This window comes from Lissotriton vulgaris, chromosome 4_1 (genome assembly GCF_964263255.1).
Source record: "Lissotriton vulgaris chromosome 4_1, aLisVul1.2, whole genome shotgun sequence".
Lineage (NCBI taxonomy): Eukaryota > Metazoa > Chordata > Amphibia > Caudata > Salamandridae > Lissotriton > Lissotriton vulgaris.
The window spans coordinates 736,471,073-736,493,074 of NC_141691.1; the positions used below are offsets into that span (position 1 = coordinate 736,471,073).

A 22,002-nucleotide genomic window follows, 5' to 3' on the forward strand; every position below is an offset into this window, starting at 1 on the left:
GTTCATGTGCAGGAAGTTCACTAAAAATGTGTTCAGCAGAGACATTGTAAGCAGATTGTTCACGCCTGAAAATAGGCCAATATATAGGTAGCAGAATGCTGGCAATAATAATTAGAATACTTAGAAAAAACATTATTAACAACGTCACTATGCAGTGACTACGCAGTGATTTGCAGTATGTGCGTTTCTTTGCTTCTCTCTCTCTCTCTCTATCTCGATCTAGGGGATACATGTCAGAAACTATTTAACCGATTCACCTAGGGGAGGACTTAAACAATTAAACTGTCTGACTTGCTAGATCTGAGTTTCATTCGATATAGTTCTTGGGGAGTCTTTTCTCGTTCGGTAACGGTAAAGTCTTTCGTTTCAGCACAGTCTTTGGTGGGGGTGGACGAGTCAGAGTCCTGTTTCAGTCCGTTTTTTAGTTCATTGCAAAGTTTGATGTGACTCGTATGGACCCACCCCTTTCTCCCCTCGATTTTCACAGCGGTCCTGGTAGTGAGCAGAACGGTCTTCGGGGATTTCCAGCGGGGCTCCAGCGGACTTTTCCGGTCGAAATTCCGGACGAGTACCAGGTCCCCAGGACGGACCTCATGCGCCTTCACATCGGTATTGTCAGGGAAGGCTGCGGCAACCTGTGAACGACATGATTGGAGTGCAGACATCAAGGAGGCAAGGTAATCTGTCAACATATTACAATCAACATCTGTAATTTTCTTCGGAATGGGCGTCCCCCACATATTCGGTGGTCTGCCAAAGACCACTTCGTACGGGGATAGCCCTGATCTAGAATGGGCGACCATTCTCATGTAGAATAGTGCCACGGGCAGGGCGACTATCCAGTCGACCCCTTTTTCCTGACAGATCTTGGCAAGGCGGATTTTTAGTGTCTGATTATGCCTTTCTACAAGGCCTGCTGCTTCGGGATGTCGGACACAGTGGAACCTCCACTGATATCCTAGCAAAAGGGAAACCTGTTTCATCAACGCGGACGAGAACGGCTGTCCGTTATCTGAATACACGACACGGGGCAAACCGTACCGTGGGAAGAATTCACGAACCAACTGTCTGGCAGTGGTCGGAGCAGTGTAGTCTGGGACTGGGTATGCTTCGGTCCAACGGGACAGAGCACAAACAATTACAAGGACATATTTAAAACCTCGACAGCTATTCATCTGGATATAATCCATCTGGAGGACTTCAAAAGGGTGATCGGGAGGATGAAATCCTCCTTGCTCAACAGGGACGCTTTTACCTGGATTGAACTGACAACAGATCATGCAAGTACGCACTTTCTGTTTTGCTGCTGCTCGTAAGTGTTTGTTGTACCAGAGATTCTGTAAACTGTCTAACATCGCCTTCTCTCCTAGATGTGCCGGGCTATGTGCTGTATTTATCATGACCTGAACCATTGAGTCGGGGAGAAACCATATAGATTTTCCCTTCGTCACCCAACCTTGATCTGTCTGAATCCCTCCTAGTTCAATCCATTTCTTCATTTCATCTGGAGTAGCATGTGTCTGGATATCAATTACGTCTAGGGCGGGATCTCTAACTGCCATACACTTTGTTGGTACTATTGTTTTTGTTATGTCAGTAATCTGGGTGTGAGTTAGTGCTGTATGTTTTGCTGTCTGGTCTGCCAGATCGTTACCCTGGGAAACAGAATCTGTGACTTTAGTATGTGCCTTACACTTCATGACTGATATGCCCGAGGGCAAATGTATTGCTTCTAACAGTGCTTGAATGAGGGGGCCATGTTGTATCTTGGCCCCATGGGAAGTCAGAAAACCTCGTTCTTGCCAGAGGACTCCGAAATCGTGTACAACTCCGAAGGCATAACGGGAATCAGTATATATGTTAACATTTCTGTTCTTGGCTAGAATACAAGCTCGGGTCAGAGCGATGAGCTCGGCTGCTTGAGCAGACAGTGTATCAATACGATGTGTTTCTTTAACTTCAGTTTCAGTGGTCACGGCATACGCGGCCACTAATTCTCCTGTACTTGTTCTCATGCATGAACCGTCCACATAAAGTGTCAGGTCTGGATTTGTCAATGGGACATCTGTTAAGTCTCGTCTAGGCTTAGTTACTGCATTAATTATTTCTATACAATCATGTGGAGCTGGATCTGTCATAACTGTAGGTAACAGTGTTGCTGGGTTCAAGATACTGCAGCGTCTGATTTCTATGTGTGGCTGGAATAGTGTTAATTCATAACCTGTCAATCGTGCTATAGTCAAGTGTTGAGTCTGGGTTCTGTTTAACAAAACCTCTACAGAATGTGGAACTTGTACTGTTAACTGATGACCTAGAACAATTGAATCGCTCTGTCTGATTGCTAACGCTGTTGCTGCTACTGACTTTAAGCACGCAGGGAGTGCTTGGGCTACTGAATCCAATGTACTAGAAAAATAAGCACAAGGCTTATGTGAACCTGCTTGATCTTGGGTGAGGACAGACAATGCTGTACCATCACGTTCTGTAACAAAAAGTGTAAACGGTTTGCTGTAACATGGTGTCGCTAAAACTGGTGCTTGACATAAGGCTTTCTTTAAGTCTTCAAAAGCTTGTGTGTGTTCCTGAGTCCAGGGGAGGGCAGTCGAAATCGCTGCCTCCTGTGTCGTTAACTGGATGAGTGGTTTGGCTAGAAATGCATACTGGGGAATCCATTGTCTGCAGTACGAGGTGAGGCCTATGAAGGCCCGCACTTCCTTTTGTGTCTGGGGTTGTGGCATATTTGCAATTAACTGAATGCGATCGGGAGTGAGCTGTCTCCCCACTTTGGACAGCAAGTGACCCAAGTACACAACTTGCTGAACACAGAATTGTAGCTTCGAAGGAGACACCTTGTGTCCCTTGTCGGCCAGAAAGTGTAAAACGGTCAGTGATGCTTTTTCACATTCGGGCTCACTTCGTGCGGTGATCAGCAGATCATCGACGTATTGCAGTAAAGCGGTGTTAGCTGGCATTTGAATACAATCTAGTTGTCTTTTCAGTGCTTGACTATAGATGCTGGGGCTTTCTGTGAATCCTTGAGGTGCGCACGAAAATTTGAAACTGCGTCCATTTAAACAGAATCCGAAGAGATATTGGCTCTCTGGATCAATAGGCACGCTGAAGAAGGCGTTCTTGAGATCAATTACAGTGAAGAACGTTGCTTCTGAATCAATAGCAGTCAATAAGGATGAGATATCGGGGACCACAGGATACTGTGGGATAATGCATTTATTTAATTCTCGAAGGTCAATCACCAGCCGATATACTGGCGGTGCATTGGGATCTGTACGTTTAAGAATCGGAATGATGGGCGAGTTACAGATATTGGAGTCGGTCTCGACGACCACTCCTTGGGCAATGAGCTCTTCAATGATTTTCAGTAAAGCCACTACAGCATCGGGTGGTAACTTGTATTGTCTGATTCTGGGTAATACAACACCTGCCTTGAGTGTAACGCGGTATGGTGTAATGTGCATACATCCTACATCAGTTGGGCCTTTTGCCCACAAGTAATCAGGTACATTTTTTAATCTGACGTCAAACTCACGCAGAACATAGTGACCCTTGAAATCCCGCAGAAAGAGTCTAACTCCCTCCGGGGAACAGCAGATTATAGCTCCTAGAGCCTTCAATGTTTTAATTCCTAATAGATTTTCTGGACATGATTTCGTGAGTAATAAGTCTGTAACACGTGATAATGGACCCACAGCCAGGGGGACTGGTTCGGAGACTTCATTTACAATAGGCTGTCCCGAAAAACCAAGGGAACCATTTTGTGAGCCTGAGAGGGGTGCCCCTGGAACTTCGTCATGACTTATTGTAGTGCGACTTGCCCCTGTGTCAATTAAAAACTTTCTGTCTTTTCCCAATACTTGACTGTGTACATAAGGACCTTCTTGATCTACAGGAATCTCAATAAGAGGCAAGCCACCTTCCCTCTCTAGGCTGTTTCATGTATATTGGGAATATTCGGGGTAAGCAGACTGGGCATACTGGTACATCTGTTGTGAAACTTGCTGAGTTGCAGCAATGGGCTGTGGCTGTGGTACTGCTACGGTCTGTGCTGTCTGTGCGGATGCATGCATAGGCTGTGTATTCTGTGTAGACTGATGCTGGTTATGGTCTTGTCTAGGCGGATGCGGTCTTTCTTTAGTTTTACCTGTCGCTATGTTATGTTTCAGAACTGGGCATTCGTGTACGTAGTGACCTGGCTGCTTGCAGTAATTGCATGTCCCTTTAACAGGAGCTGCAGTGTGACTCGTCTGGGTCGTACCTTTTCTGTGACTGTCGGATGGGACCGTCTGAGCTACTAACATTTTCATTTTCGTGTCTTTCATACGTTTCTGTTCCTGATCTTGTTCTTCCCTAATTCTATTCTGGTGATATTGTAACATTTGTAACATCTGGGATGGCGTATTTGCTTGCCATGTACTCTCGACTTTATATACTCTATTTTTAACTAATGGTAGGGCGTTCTCGACTAATTTGGTTACAAAAAGGTGTGGATATGACTCGCTACTAGTTTTTAGACCACTATTTATAATAAAACATTTCTCGAATCTTGAATAAAAGTCACTAGTATCTTCATCATGTTTCTGTTTACAGGACGAGATTGCATCCCAATCCTCCTTTCTAGTTGTCAATAATCTGGGCAGGACCTGTACTATCAAACCTGGTAATGCTTTAGTTTTGTCCCCAAGGCCTAACCCTGGGACCCGTTTCTTTTCCTCTTCCTCTATTTCTGACCATGCTATCTTTGTGTCTCCCACCTCCCATTCCTTTTCCTTTAATTTCTCGAATATTCCCGTAGGCAATAATACTTTCAACATTTTCATGATGTCATCATACGTGTAATCTCCCATCAGTAACATGTCTTTAAGCTCTCTGTGAAAACCTGCAGGGTCTTTATCATGGCATGGTACTAGTTTCTTCATTTCTAACAGTTCTAATTTAGTCAGAGGCGTGTGTACATACACGCGTTTCAAAGTTTTATCCTCACCCATAACAGGGTGCACTTCTCGTAAGGGGTTCTGACTTTCAATGCCACCCCCACACTGCATATGGTACATTTTCCTTTCTGGAGGTGGGGCGGGAACGTATTCAGAGCTTACAAAGGTATCATATCTGTGTCGTTGTTCTAGAATTATTTGAATTAATTTAGTGCTTAAGCCTCTCCATCTATCCATCAGTAGTGCTTCTAGTGTTTCGTGTAAAGGACCTGGATCAGAATAGTGTTTCCTGTATTTGATAAGAAGGTGCTGAATCATGTATACACCTGCTAATTTCTGTTCGTCGGGGGAGAGGTTCAGAAATGTCTGCGCCACTGTATCATCATTATATATGTCTGCATTTTCGGCCCATGATACAGCTGATCGGGCTAGTTCTTGTTCATCCATAGAATTGAGTACATGGTACCCAACTCGATCTCGAAGCCGTTTATCAGTTTCCTGGAACTGATGCTCAGCAGAATTCGGATTTGTTAAGGCAGAGAAGAAAACTCTCTTGCTCTCCGGACGGATACCCTTCCTAAGGTAAGTTCCCTTACCTACATATGCTATAGTTCCTATATCTCTTTCGGATTCTTCCTGTACTTCTTCCTCCTCGGAGGAAGCCTTTTCTTTCTCTTTCTGGTGTACTGCTATCACTGCTTTCTTAATCTTCTTATACATAGACTCTATGCAATTTTGTCTGTCATGTTTTCCATCAGCTATATTTTGACCCCACTTGTTCAATGCGTCTAATTCACTCTGATCTGTTCCGGGCCTGTCTCGTTCTCTTATTAGACAATTTATAAAAAATCGTAGTATCAGTGCTTGCATGCCAACTTTCTGTTTCTCCATGGCATCCTTAATACTGTCAGAGTCCTTTCCTGTTTGAACAAACTCATATATTCTGTCTAGACGATCCTTCATTCCTGCATAGCATAACAAACTATCAGTAGCAGATCTTAACCGTAATGATGCCAATATCATTAAATCGTCTTTTCCGGGTACTGGATCATATCTGCAAACTGACATGTTCTCTTTTAATGTGTCAAGGCGGGATGAATTAGAGGAGTGGGGAGACCTGTACGTGAGAGGACTCTGCATATCCTTGAGATTGAATCTGTGAGTTGGTGGCGGGGTCTGAGGACCCGCGGTCGCACCTCCTGAAGCGGAAGCTTGTACATTACCTCCCTGGGGAGTCTGTATCTGAACGTGAACTTGTCGTTTAGGTGGATCAGGCAAACGTGGTTTCGGTAGGTCAGTTTTGAGTACGGGAAGTGGCGGGGCTGGCGGAACAGGGGAAGTCTGTTGCGGTACCGGCGGAACGTGACCTGGGGGTGGAGTGCCACCCCCGTCCCTGTCTGTAGGCAGGGCACGAACAGGCAGATTGGTGTAAGCTGGTGCTACATCGTCTAAGTATGAATTTAGGAATATGTCTTTAGTAGTCTTATGCATTACTTTAGTTGGAACTAATGGTGACAGCAAATTTTTCGGTATTTCTGAAATGGCGTCAGGGGTACCTTCGGCCAAAAGATACATGTTGTTCACTTGGCTATTTCGGATGCGATCTATTTGTTCTGATTTTACTCGAATTCCTTCAGTAACTAATTCGTTTTCTTGAGCCTTTTCTGATTCTTTAAGTCTGTCTTCTCTACGGAGTGCTCTTTCAGCACGTTTATGTGATTCCTTACGCCAAAATTCTATGGCGTCTTTCTGAGATTGTCTGGCTTTCTTTTTCCGTAATACTTCTTCTACCTTTATGATGCACTCGGCATCCCATGTTCCGTTAACTGGCCATCGGTATCTTTCCTCTAGGTGCTTTGTATAATCGGTCCATAATTCTAGATACAGGATGGCGTCTATGCCATGCTTATTATACATGAAATTACCTGGAGTGTCCCTAGGGGGGATTGGAATCTCTTCCTCTAACATCCCTTTCCTAGTTCCTATCTGCTTTAACTTGTTGAAAAACGGCATTGTGCCTACTTGATACTGAAATGCTCGATCCTTGATACTTAATTTCGACTGTAACTATTTATACAAGAAAACACAATAATGCACAAAAACAATCACATTCATACCACGACATTAATTACAAAAACATTTAAAACATAGATGACTACCCCTCTATACTAGATGTACTGCTCAACAGTACAGATACACTGTTGTAACAGTGCAGAATTTCAGAAATTCGGAATACTAGATATACTGCTAAACAGTACAGATACACTGCCTAAAAACAGTGCAGACCGGACTTGCGTACCCAAACCCGTCTAGATACGACCCAGCAATGGTACTCACCGGGAAGCACGGAAAACAGAAGGCCTCGGAAAACTCGACTGGACTCGACTCGGAACTTCGGAAAACTTCGGAAAACTTCGGAAAACTGGTGGGCCTCTTCACACCTCGGACCTTGCTTCTTTCGGCTGGGCTCTGGTCGGGATCCTCCGCACTCCTCACCGCCTCGTCTGGGCACTGATTGCAGTCTTCGTCACCTCCGTGGGTCAGAGGGAGATGCAGGAAATCCTGCCAGTACACGTGTGTTCCATCTAACTGATGGCAGGGGACACAGTATGCAACGCGCCAACCGGCGTGTGAGGTGGGGGAGGGGTCCCTATTCGGGCGCCAAAATGACGTAAATAATTAATTTACTCTCTTAATTTCTATGCAGGTAAGTACTTAATCAATAATAACTCAATCAAAATGAAGGAAAACAGAGTCCGTGGTGTAAGAGTTTCTAAGGGTTTTATTCCTCATAAAGGAATCAGGATATCATGTTCTGACCACCACACAGGGTGTCAGAAGGGATAGAGCGCCACATTTTATTAACAGTACATAGCTTATATACTTATTTCATTCCATAAGTAACAGTGCAAGAGGCGTAACAGCTGAGAGAAGACAAGATAACAATATACACGTGGCACATGTACGTAATCAAGAGGCGTGAGCTAGAGGTGTGTTCTGGAAACGTCACTGATAGGTGACACAAGTGGGTGGCACCAAGGGGTGGTGCTAACAGAATGTTGCAATGTCAGCAGAAATCGGAAGCTTAGATGCGCGCGCAGCTGCATGACGTGTAACTGGAGGGGTGCAGGGGACTTGACATTTACACTGACGGAAAGAGACAGAAGTCTGGCATGTCAGATCAACTTGTGCTTCTATCATATCTGATATCTGATGTTTGGGAACTAAGCTATCTGGGCAGAAAGGTCTCTAGAGCAGAAGCTATTCTATATTTGCTGTGAGTGCGTGTATAAGCGCCTGGGTGTCTGTATGAGAAGCGTGGGGCAAGGGGCCTTCCATGAAAGCAGGGCAACGGAGGCTATGAATTACTTGCATAGAGACAGGTCGGCCCTTTAGCCCTGTAGCTGAGGAAGGATGTTTACTGAAGCTAGCAGGAAGGAATGTATTTTCGGGGAGGGAAACAGATAACTCGAAGGTTATAGTCAATCTTGGCAGGCAGCAGGCTGAGCTGAGCACGGAGGGCCGCGCTAGAAGTAAGTCAGAGTTCACGGATACGGGGGCTGCCTGGGCAGAGATTTCTCGGAGTCAGAAGCCAGAAAAGAGGTTCGGTGGCAGAGATTCAGGGCCTACTTCAGCCAGGGCTGAAAAACGTAGGAGTACACTACAAAAAGACGTTGGCATAGCATACTTAGGAACGGACCATCCAACCCATTCATGGTGGGTCTGAAAGAGGACAAGTTGACGGTGGACGCAAATGTATTTGCGTCTTCATAGCTGGTACAGGAGGGAAGTTGCATGCACTTTAACTCGTACATGGAGTCGGTGGGGTACGCGCTAGGGAACATAACTTGACCATAAAATTTATATTACCTCAATACCCTGCAGCCTCTTGCACCTCATTGTTTGAACTCGTAGGACGCGTTTACTGCGAGGTCGCCTTTCCTTCATTATTTCATGATTTGCGTTCATGGTACAATGTGAGATTTCCTGCTCGCACCCAAGAGCGAGAATGTCCGCGAATGCAAAAATGTGCAGAGTAGAAAGACTGCTCTGCTGGAAACAGCTGCGGCACAGCTGGCCGCCTCGCTTTGGTGACTCCTCGGTGCCAAGGGGAAGCGTTAGCGAGTCGGTGCTACTGTATGTATTGTTACTTCCCAGAGCTGTGTCCTTGGAACAGGTATAAATAGGCTGAGGTTTGGACTCAGCACTTTGGAGGCTTGTAGAGCACAAAGTATACCAAATAAATGTAGCCGCTCGCTCATCGCTCAGGCCGTCGCCTTTCAGTGATAATCGCCCTCAGTGTTTACTTGTGGAGTCTAAGTGACACCTTCCTCCTTTGCTCAAGCACCACAGGGCTGGCTAGTGGCCCGTGTCATGTTTATCACTCTGTCGTCCATGCCGCTTTAGCCAGCAGCACTTTTAGATCCTGCGGCTTTGACTTGGCATACCGCTCTATTAACAGACATATGTACGTTCTTTTATAGAGTGTAATCTCATCAGAAAGTATTTCTCAGTTATATACAGCAGAGACATCGAATTTACAAAAATATTACAAAGCACAGAAAAGAAAACTAGAAACGCCGCAATTCCTGTTTATCATTACTACTTCTACATCTGAATTTTCTCTTTTGCATCCTAAAGAGAGGGTTATTTTTTGCTTTCTTTTCATCCCTGCTTATTAATCAAAATATATTAGTTTTAGCTGTCCCTTTCTTGCACAAGGCATTTTAAGTTAGGCATGTTAATTTAAAGGGAACCAATTCTTTTCAGGAAGCCCTTGTAGGGGTGTACTAACCGCCGATAGATGATCCTCTTTTCGAAAGACTATCATTCTGACTGTTGCATTTGAACTTCCTGTTGACTCCGATACAGTGTGTTTGGAGTTCCTGCATACAGGACGTTTGCATAACCCACACAAGAGTTATATGCAGCCCCTAGCGCTAATTTTTCACGATGCTATAACGATTTAAAAAAATGCCCTACTTTAAAGAGATAAGTTGAAAATAGGTAATTATAACTAAGAAAATGTGCTTCCATGGTCTTACAGATGCTTTGCTTTTACGAGGAGGCTTCCATCCAGTCCTAGATGGTGAAATAATCAATTTTTCACATAAGATTTACTTCTTGGTGAAAGTAATTTTTAGCTCTGACCTTTGAGCCAGCATTAGCTGGCTCACCAGACTATTGTTTGTCCGAAAGTCTGAACCACAGAAGTTTTCTGAAGTTATCTGAAGTTGATATTGTTGCACCAAGGGTATTGTGCTGCATAACGAAATACTTATAAGGTCCCAAAAGCGAGACCTATTGGCTATGCCAATGTGTTTCCTATGCAACAACTGACACATGGGCGCAGTTGATCAGATATGGAATTGAGTGTACCCACGGAATTGCTGTTAAGAAAGTTTAGTTGGTGCAAGTTGTTTTTTGTAACTGGTTATCTATGTTTATTATAATGCCTTTCAGTTACACTAGGTGTGTTTTTTAGCAAGTTGATTCTATATACAGTTTAGTGTGCCGAGCATGTAGCTTATTAGAACAACAGTAATAATAAAACGTAAACTACTTCAAGATGTGGTTGTAATGGGTTGTATAGTTTTAGCAATTACATTTTTTTAAAGTAGGGTCACCAGACGTCCCAAGTTTACCCCGACAGTACCGGGTTTTCGTTGACTGTCTCAACCTCCAGACAGTTTTTTAATTACACCTGATAAATATCCCTATTCCCAGTAAATTTGTATCCTGGGTTATTATGCCAAGATTGAAAACAAAAGCAGTCACTTGTAGTTTTTTTTAGGTCACCTGCGTATATTGGTCTACATGTAAAGGCTGATTGTTTCTGCCCATACATGTCCAACAGCCTTCATCAGGACCAAGAAGATCACTATGGTTTCTCCTTCCTTTTTTATTTATTTAAGAAATCTGCTTGTGGTTCTAATATCTGCATAGATTATCTACTTTATTCATGCATACAAACTGCAGTAGTTTTAGTAATTGGAACTGCCAGAGCCTGAACTTGATTCACACAGATATTAGTTTGGTCTACACCCTGTGCATTTCTGTATTTGTGTCAGTGTGTGTCAGAATTAAGACGTTTCTCCTTTAGGACATCTCTAATCTCTGTGGTTTTTGTTCTCAGAGAATACCACTGGGATCTAACCTCGCCCATTCAAACTACGAGTTCCTAGTCAGTGGTTGTGTAGTCTCTATGCTGTGATCATGGAACCCCAAACATTAGTTGCAAGGTACAGTTCTCGATTACATATATTCCTTTCTCTTCATTTTCAAGGGCTAAATCATAGTTGCCATGGGTTGCTCTCGATATCCCCAATTAGGGATGATCACTTTTGTGTTATGCAGCTTTCTCTTTCTAGGTTCAACTTCAGTGTCCTGCGTTGGGGGACATATATCGAAATCATAACCAATACTGATTCATTGTTCATAGTTGGAATCCTGATTTGAGATATTTGAGCACATTGTACTGAGGTAAATGCTAATGAGTTTGGCATACTCTCTCTTTATATGTTGCTATCATTGTTTGGTCCTGATAATGCCCCTGTTTAAAATGGTTTTCATCGGGTAGAAGCATCAACAACTGCACTAGTGCACTGATATTAATTATGTCAGTAAACATACTACTCGTATTTCGAGTCGTATTGTTAAATGACACATTATCAGTCCATGTATTATACATATGCTTCGCTCCAGCACACATTTTGTCACTATTCAATTCAATTATTTACTTATTATGATTTGGAGCTTTCAAGAGTTCCTCATAAAAACATATGTCCAATTTTTCAAATCAACCAACATTTAAAAAAACAGCTAATAAAATCACAAAGCATCAGAAATTCAGTATTGGAGCACCTTTATTATAATGCAATGTGTTATCATACCAGTGAAATGACTGTATGGTGAATAAATTGAACAGTTTTTTCTCAAAGTATGTGAAATCCTTATTTGCTTAGCCAAGAAAGTTGAGCTGTATACTTCCCAAGAGGGGACTATAGTCTTTCTTTATTATTGATTTGCCCAGGTTCCCAGGCACACGAGCTGCCCCATTCCATTCTGCGTTAGCACCTTTTGCTGTCTGCATGCTCCCACATCCTTTGATTTATGTGTCGGTTCTCACACACTACTTCACTCCTCAGTCACTATGTAGTTGCCAGATCTTCTTACAGACAAATAGTTCTGAAAGAAATGTGTCTTTAGTTCTCAGTGATCTACAAAGTTCTTTAGAAATTGATTTTCTGGTTAGTGTAGCAATCTGCATTGCTTTCTTCAGCAGGGTCACAAAACATATGATAATTCTGCTGGTTTAATGCTAAAGTAGGCATGAGCCTCTGATGCATAAAAGCAAAGCGTTGTGCAGATTCCTTGTGGTTAGGCAGGACAACAATCCTATTTCAAGGAGAAACAGCCTTTACAACGAGGTTTTTACCTCGTTAAGCCTTTTGCAGCTCATTTTTTAGCACAGATATTTTTTACCGCGAATATGTATTTAAAACGCATGCCAATACAACACATTTAAGCTAATTTGGGGGGATGTGTGGGGTCTCCCCCTACAAATACATTGTTTTTAGATATAAAAACAATGCATGGTATTAGCATGCGTTTTGAATGAATTTTCGGGGTAAAAACACAGCGCTAAAAAAAGCTTGTAAAAGGCATACAAAGTAATTGCATGCGATGTACCGTCGTACAGCCAAAGCCTCTAGTGTTCCATATGGTGAGATTATTTTCATGAGTGTCGAAATTAAATAATTTGTCTTAGTTTGCTAGAAACTAGAACTACTCATTGAGGGCAACTATTGGATATTGTCTGACCCCAGTAGGGCCACTGGTGTCATCCTACATCTTCTTGGATATTCTTCGCTAGTGGTGCCACTTGTAGGCGTTGAGGTACTACATTGTTGATTAAACTCTGACACACATCAAGATCCAAGCATCTCCTCCAACAATTCCCTAGAAAGGGAAACCATAGATGTTTTGCTGCCAAAATAACCCTCCTGTTTATGATCTTCAACTTCTTTCTGTGGTGCTTTGGGAACCACCATTTGTATGTATGAAATGTCCTAACTTAGCATACCACCATTAGTTTAGTAATGGAACGAGGCCTACAGATATTTAGTATCAACGTTGACAGAAATCTGGTGGAAATTAATACATTCAAAACCAAGGCAATAATATTTTAGTCTGCCTCTGGGAAGGAGTAAAATGATCAGTACAGATACCCAACAGTTTGTTTCAATAATAAATCTTTTTGCTTGAATCTCTTTCTTCTTCAATCCAGCTGTACACTAAAACATCAATGGCCTTGGTGTAAACTGCTTAAACCCATTTTTTACTGTTTGAGAGGTTTCCAGTTTGGTTCCTATACACCAGTGAGGGTACAGTCCAAGCTTAATAGAAGCAAAAGCACTTGTGACACACATCATCGATGCAGGGACAGAAGTAGAGCTTGGGTTCAGTTCCATTTGAGTTTTTTCTTAGTGCCTCTACTATGTAACATCATTGTTGGGCGGATGCATAGAGGATAAAGTACTCCTGCCTTACATTATACTAATATTGCAAGTCGTCAAGGAGTTCCATGAGCTTATAGAATGCCGAGTTCCTTTATAAGGTCATGGAAGTCCAAGCTGATTTATAATATATCCTTTTAATGAACAGCTGAGGGGATCTCATTCCTTATAATACAGGATCACACCATCACTCTTTCGACTAATTCCTTGAATCTTTTTTGTCTTCCTCTTTGATATTAAAGTGATAGTGTGGTAGTAGGCATAAAGACTAAAAGCAGAATACCTAGTGCGAAATTGAACACACAAAAAAGAAGCTATTCATCTGTTGAAAAATTATTGTAATCCTTTTAATACAAATCAGATTATAAACAAGCATTTGCAATGCAATAGGTCTCGCAATTACACGAGTTTGAGCTATTGGCATTGTAAATGACAATGCCTTTTATTTACGTTTTGTTTTTTAAAATATAAATGAAATGCATTGTCATTTACAATGCCAATAGCTGAAACTCGCATAAATGCGAAACTTATTGCATTGCAAATGCTTGTTGATTCTGTCGTAGGACTCTATCCCAGTTCCACCACCCCCAGTAATCTGTTCTTGCCGACTAATTTCATAAACATAAAGAGTTTTCATTCAATCCTGCACATTAATTTTTAGGTCTGGCCTATGCAGCGCGTATGCGCTGCATAGGACGATCTTTAGCCGTCGTTCGGCTCTTTTTGGAAGCACATACTTGTGCTTGTGGCGGCATCCACCTTTGGTGAGCGAGCAGGGGCGTGCCACAAGCACGAGTATGTGCTTCCAAAAAGAGCAGACTGCGCGCGCATGCACCATTGCCGGGCTTGTTTTAAACAACGGAGCGTGCGGGGGCCATTTGTTTTTCATTCAAAATACTTGTCTCTTGCTGCTTACATAAGGCCAGTGCCCGTCCCACTCTCCCTAATGCTTATTTCGTTCAAGTATTATTCAGATTCCACACACTAATTGATTTGAAATCTAATCTATTTGAATTTATTTTGTTTTAATCGGTGTTGTAATGTCTCAAGAAAACCTCTGTGAGAGCCAAAAACATTATGTACATTTTTAATTGACTGTCACGTCTTTGTGGTGGTGTCAGAAGTGGAAACGTGTGCCGAAGGAGAGACCAGCCTTCCCAACACCAGGACTGCAGCACCTCAACTATGACCAGAACATGCTCTGGACGCTGCGGACCCTGGTGCGTTGTGTCGGGCTGAGACTATTCACCATATAAGAAGTTGTGACCGATTTCCTTCAATTGTGCATCTCCTGGCTTACTGGAGAGCGCTCATCGCAATGGCAGAAGGGGAAAAAATGGAAAAGGAAGTCTTTTGATTTTGCACGTGGGGGCAAATGTTGATTTGCACCGCAGCAGTGATAAAGTTCTTTTTTTAAAAAAAAGTGTGCTGTGTCAGAACTCATTTTAACTCGAGACTGACCGCAAAGTGTGACTTTCGAAGCCATGACTTTTGGGTGATCTAACACAAAAAACCCCAGCCTAATTGCACTTCTTTATTTTATGCCGCATTCCTTTTTTGTAATTGAAGATTTCTGACCTTGTCAGCTCAACCAGTGCTCCCGGGGTCCACATCTAGTCTAAGCTCAACATATAATGACTTACCCTCAAGTCATCAGCTGTCTTTGTGAACCCGGGTGGTCGGGGTCTTTCTTTCTTACTTGCTACTGTGAACACGATGTGATCCCTGGACATGAAATGGTCAGTTGTTAGATTTGAAAGGTACATCTGGACTTCATCTTGAAGCAGCAGCAAACGGACTATAGTTTCAGGCTTCTGGGTACGTGAATAGAGGCTTAAATGTGCCCAGGTGTGTTTTCAGATAAAATTACAATATGTTGCTGTTTCTTGGACTATTTAAAGGGCAGTCTTTATGCTCACTCCAATGTCAAGTTATCTGTGTTTTACTGTTAAGGACTGGGGCAATGCCTAGATGTTTTCTTTCCGCTCACTCTACCATGACAGAAATGTGGGACTATGGATTCATAGTTTAAAGTTTCTAAGCCAAAACCGGAATTCAAATCAATTTTAAAAACCTCTTCCAAAAATGCATCTTTTATTCTAAAACTTGTAAAAGAGCAATAAAAGTAGGCCTATAATACTAAGCAGCAGAAGGAGCAGGCAAGCCTTGCAGGGTAAAGGGCAACAAAAAAGGGGTTTCCCCAACAACTGGTATAACAAGCATTTGCAATGCAATAGATCTCGCATGTACGCAAGTTTAAGCTATTGGCATTGTAAATGACAATGTCTTTTTATTTATGTTTTAAAAATCAAAACATACCTAAAAGGCATTCTAATTTACAATGCCCATAGCTCACTCGCGTGAATGCGAGACCTATTGCATTGCAAATGCTTGTTTCTGAAAGCTATTATGTTTTGCAAAGCTGAACAAAAGGTATTGGGCATTTACCCAGGGCCGTAGCTCTAATTCTGCTTCATCCCAGGATTTTATCTTCTGGTTATTTAAAAAAAATCTTCAACTAGAAAAAACGCTCTGCTGTTCCATTTTTTCTAAAATAATGCCAGGGATCCTCAATCCCATATACCTTAAGTCTTTTAATGGTATAAACGTATGGCATAAAGGAATGTTCCATTTTTTAAAAACACTGCTTACTATGAAACATTAAATTGTGAACTACTTTATATCTTGTTTTTGTGGTAGTTTGGAGGTTGTTAAGAAGTCCGGTAAAATATATCCCCGATCCCTTAACCATCTGAGCTGAAAACAATTATCAGAGAGTTGATCCAGATAGACTATTCACACTATACAATCTAAAACAAGCATTGGCATAGCCAATAGGTCTCAACTGTGGGACCTTATAAGTGTTTAGCCATGCACCAGTTGATTTTGTTGCACCAAGGATATTGTGATGCATAGCTAAATATAAGGTCCCAACAGCGAGACCTATTGGCTATGCCAATGCTTGTTTATATTACTTTTGCTATGGCCAATATTGCTGCTGCACCTGCTGATCTGTATTTCAGAAACTAGATGCTTTGGTAGACTGTTGCTGAGTGACAGGACCCAACAAGCTGTAAAGAGCCAGCATATACCCACCATTAAACCCTTTTAAATAGTCCAAGGCTCTACCCTTTTCTTCAACAATCATGATACAAGACATCAAACAGAGCCATGGACTGCTATGTCAGCAGTATGCACATATAACCATGTTTTTTGCTTTTAATGCAGTCCAAAAAAAGGGAGTTAGGTCCTTAGTGGGACAGAAGGGAAAGCTGGACCGTTTTATAGATTCAATACATAGAATGCTTACCTTCATATATTATTTCAAGTTTGTAATTTTGTAGAGACCAAATAAACGATTTAATTGAATCTGGTCAGGTATATTTATTTTTACCTTTCACTTATTGTTTATGTAGAAAAAACTCTCATCTGAAACCAAATTTCATAGGCAGAGAGAGAAAAGACACAACATACATAATACACTTATAGTTCCATTACTTCATCACAGTGCTTTGCAAACAATTATATTTACATAAAACATTACCTACATTTTTTAGACAAAAAATTATATCAACGAAATCACATTCAACAAACATTTACTAAACACGATATCTCAACCACTTTACAATATATTTCTTCGTTTTTGAAAGACACAGTTTACAAAATCCCAAACCGTGATTTACAAAGAGCCTTGACATTTATATCATATACTTAAACACCATCCGGTGTGTTATTTTGGCTCTTTCCTAATTTTGCCGACGCGTTTCAGGTTCAAGTCCTGTGTCCCCAAACCATCATCAGGGCTGTGTTAGTCTGTTGAGAATGCAACAAAACGTACAGATTTAATTTGTGCTCTGGCGCCATCAGTCTACCTGTATAAACTATTTGTATAAACTATTCCTGGAGAGCTAGTATGACCCATACCTGTATGTTCCTAACAGGGGTGTTAAAGGTCACTTCAATCGGCTCAATTCTGGATGTTCACTCTCATTCAGCAAACTGTTCTGCATAAAATATTAATACAACATTGTAGGTTCATGATTTTGTTAGTGTAAGGTCTTATCATTAGTGAAAATAGAGCCTTAATCGTACCTCTGTTTTACTAGGAAGGTTCTGCGGGGGGGAGAGGAGGATCTGTATCTTTTAATTCTCTCTTGTATAAGAAGACATAATGCCCTTTAAGCATTCAATAGTTTTTCCTTTAACATAGGTTCATTGGAATGAAATCTCAAACATACCTAAATCGATGTGTTGCTGCCGTAATTAATTCAGTCCCACGCTCAATATTTTAAAGCCTGTTCGTCTGGTAACAGAATGACAGAGAATTATAACCTCGTTTATAGCTTATGCTTAACGTAATACTCCGTGATCAAGGCATCAATCGTACCTTTGTTTTGTATCACGGCGGGAGGCCTCCTCTCACTATCAATTCCAACCCCGTCCGGGGCTCGATTTAAAGGGCGATGTACGCGCGGTTCAATTCCGTGTTTTGTGTCACCCACAAATCAATCTGGAGAAAAAGAAGCATTTAATCAGGCGCATTTGTTTAATTTCAATGTCAGAGGCCGCTAGAGGGCCATCATAAATGCGGTAACTGAATTGCATGTGGGAACACTATTGATGGCACTGAGTTTCAGCATCAGGGAGTGAGATGGAAGCATCTTGGTCTGTCAAACTGCAAAACGAAAACGTGGTATATGTGGTGGTGTCCCTGTAAAAGGATATACATCGGGAAGACGAATCAGCAGGTCAACATTCGGATAAGCCAACACAGGTCCAGAATTAAAAAGAAAATTCTTACTGCTCTCATGGTTGAGCATTTTGTCAAGATGTCACATAAAGAGAATGACTTCAAATGGTCTGTGCTCTTCACACTGAATAACATACAGCGTCCTGCAGACGTGGGGCGTATGCTTCTGGAAAAAGAGGCATACTTAATCTTGAAATTTAATTGTATAATGTCGGGCTTAAACAGTATGTCCGAATTGTCAAGAATCTGAGGGTTGGCGCCGTGCCACTGAGTGTTATTGAAGCGGCGACAGCACTTTGCTGTACTTTAGGAATGATTATCATCTAAATTTCATACACCACTGGTGCACAGAGATATGCACACGTGACTGCCCGCATTCGGTCCCATACATTGCCAGTATATTGACTGGCCTCACTCACGATACATAACATGCACATCAGAATGGAGAAATAAAACAGGATCTTTAGAGAACGACAGTTATGCGAGAATGATTAGTGTTCTTTTTAAACCAACCTCGCATTCGTACTGTCAACGCACTACGAGCCCCATAATGACTAGCGCGTTCTCATTTTTTTAAAGTCGAAATGAAATGGCTTCCGGCTTGATCCGGGAGGAGGCAGAGACGCGTTTGCTGAATTCGACCGCGCCCGACAGAAACAAACACGCCAGGTATGCGGATGTCTAGAAGCCAGCGGCCTCTGACATTGAAATTAAACAAACGCGCCTGATTAAATGCTTCTTTTTCTCCAGATTGATTTGTGGGTGACACAAAACGCGGAATTGAACCGCGCGTACATCGCCCTTTAATCGAGCCCCGGACGGGGTTGGAATTGATAGTGAGAAGAGGCCTCCCGCCGTGATACAAAACAAAGGTACGATTGATGCCTTGATCACGGAGTATTACGTTAAGCATAAGCTATAAACGAGGTTATAATTCTCTGTCATTCTGTTACCAGACAAACAGGCTTTAAAATATTGAGCGTGGGACTGAATTAATTACGGCAGCAACACACCGATTTAGGTATGTTTGAGATTTCATTCCAATGAACCTATGTTAAAGGAAAAACTATCGAATGCTTAAAGGTCATTATGTCTTCTTATACAGGAGAGAATTAAAAGATACAGATCCTCTTCTCCCCTCCGCAGAACCTTCCCAGTAAAACAGAGGTACGATTAAGGCTCTATTTTCACTAATGATAAGACCTTACACTAACAAAATCATGAACCTACAATGTTGCATTAATATTTTATGCAGAACAGTTTGCTGAATGAGAGTGAACATCCAGCATTGAGTCGATTGAAGTGACCTTTAATACCCCTGTTAGGAACATACAGGTATGGGTCATACTAGCTCTCCAGGAATAGTTTATACAAATAGTTTATACAGGTAGACTTATGGCGCCAGAGCACGAATTAAAGCTGTACGTTTTGTTGCATTCTCAACAGACTAACACAGCCCTGATGATGGTTTGGGGATACAGGACTTGAACCTGAAACGCGTCGGCAAAATTAGGAAAGAGCCAAAATAACACACCGGATGGTGTTTAAGTATATGATATAAATGTTAAGGCTCTTTGTAAATCACTGTTTGGGATTTTGTAAATCGTGTCTTTCAAAAACGAAGAAATATATTGTAAAGTGGTTGAGATATCGTGTTTAGTAAATGTTTGTTGAATGTGATTTTGTTGATATAATTTTTTGTCTAAAAAATGTAGGTAATGTATTATGTAAATATAATTGTTTGTAAAGCACTGTGATGAAGTAATGGAACTATAAGTGTATTATGTATGTTGTGTCTTTTCTCTCTCTGCCTATGAAATTTGGTTTCAGATGAGAGTTTTTTCTACATAAACAATAAGTGAAAGGTAAAAATAAATATACCTGACCAGATTCAATTAAATCGTTTATTTGGTCTCTACAAAATTACAAACTTGAAATAATATATGAAGGTAAGCATTCTATGTATTGAATTTAATGCAGTCCAGCACATGTCCAAGTCACCTTGTTCCAATATACATGCTTCCCTGTCCCAGACTCTGTCTTTCTGTCCCAGTGCCTCCATTTTCATTTTTTGGTCTACGCGTCTCGTTGTATGGAATAATCAGTCTTTTTTTCCCATGCTTGCGCCTTCTTGACTGGGCCAATTTGTTTTATGATTGTGTTTGTGCAAATGTGTGGGTTTATGTAGGTGTGCACATAGGCTTCTGAGTGGTGCTTGTTCTGAGGTTAAGGGCAGAGTGTGCCACATTTGATGTCAGAAAACGTGCCTTTGTGGTACCACTGACAGCCAGAAGAAGGTTCTCTGGCGATTGTGTACAGCTGCAAACTACAAAATATCCAACAACCCTTACTCCAACAGCTAAGTGTATTACCGTGACGTCATCCATTACGAGAACATATAGTTAAAGACAATGGATTATGTGGTACCGAACCCCCAGACTGTAGAGGGCAGTGCTTATGCATCTTCAATAGGAGCACACCTAATGTCTGAGGGTAAAATGATGATCTCAACGCAAAGTCATATTGGGGTCAGTGAGAGGACCTGGTACCCCAAAAAGGTGGTCCACATTCGGTTGTCACCCCTTTCGTGAGACACATTTTGGTTAGTATAGAGTACCTTTTAACATCAGCAGCCTACACTGCACTAGTACATCACCCATACCCTGAGGGCGTTTGGGATCACAGGCATGCCCCCTGCAGCCGGTCAAAGTAGACTGCAGCGTCTGGGCAAGTGGCAGAGAAAAGATGAATGTGGATAGATCACATGTACTTTGCATTCTTCTTGTGTCTGGTTGGAAGGGCGTGGGTTATGAGGGCGTGCGGCCTAAATGGGATATGTTTTTGTGTCCAGCATGAATAGCAGAATGCACTCCCCCAATCTGTACTGCAAAATGTCTTGTCCTGATGACCTTTAATAATTCTTAAAGAGATTGTTTTAAATACCGAGACATGCAGATTTTGACGAAAGGCTTGTTGTCGGCGCTGTCTCTAGGGTGCAATTATTAATCAATCGGCCGAGGGCACCAGTACTGTGGCACTTGCAGTTGAGGCCTAAATGGATGCTGAAGTTCACTTTAAAATGTGCTGAAGAACTACTTGTGGAAAAAAGTAGGTTTACTCCACCCAAGTACTCAGTTATTTCACTAACTCATTGAGAAACTCAGTGGGCTGATGTTTTTGTAAAGTGTCATATTAGACTCTTATTACTGATGCATAACAACTGCCAGAACATAGGAAGTATGCTACTTTGGCACTATTTTGAAAGTTTGGAGACGTGAAATTACAATACATTGTTGCACCAGACGCCTAGCCCCATCATAACTCAGAACATGGTTATATGTCTTTGGGAATTCAATCACATGCTACGTTTTTTCAAGCTGTTAAAACATTTCTTTGTAAGGGGCAATGTCAACAAGGGCGGCACAGGCGCCTTGGCAGCAGGGGACCTACTGCGGGGTACAAGCACCCGAAGAGTAGAACATGAGCGGTGTAGGAGTGGCGAGAGAGAAACACTGGGGCCCCGTGAAACCGGGGGAAAGGTTCACGAGGACGGTGCGGGCGCAAGACAGGAGGGGAGCGGGGTGTGGTGCAGGGGGACTGGCTGGATGAGAGCAGAGGCAGTGGAGCTCTCTAAATGCACTGGTAGGTGGTAGTTGCAGCTAGCGAGAGATTAAAAGGGAGCAGCGGGGTTCGGTCAAACACACCTCCTAAAGTCGCAGGGGTTATCTGGACGCCTACAGTGCAACCCTGCAAGCCTCGGCGAGAACGGGGAAATATCTGCTGT

General features: G+C 42.1%; 1 protein-coding gene across 5 annotated transcripts in view; it reads left to right on the top strand.

The window, feature by feature from the left end:
* Positions 1-22,002, top strand: part of RPP40 (ribonuclease P/MRP subunit p40) — a 498,013-nt gene that overhangs the window by 23,419 nt on the left and 452,592 nt on the right. The window contains exon 2 of one of the 5 annotated variants that reach the window (XM_086965038.1): positions 11,086-11,191. The exons of the other annotated variants lie outside the window; for them this stretch is intronic. The gene's annotated coding sequence lies outside the window, so the exon portion shown is untranslated. The remainder of the gene's footprint in view (positions 1-11,085; positions 11,192-22,002) is intronic. 5 annotated transcript variants of the gene reach the window in all.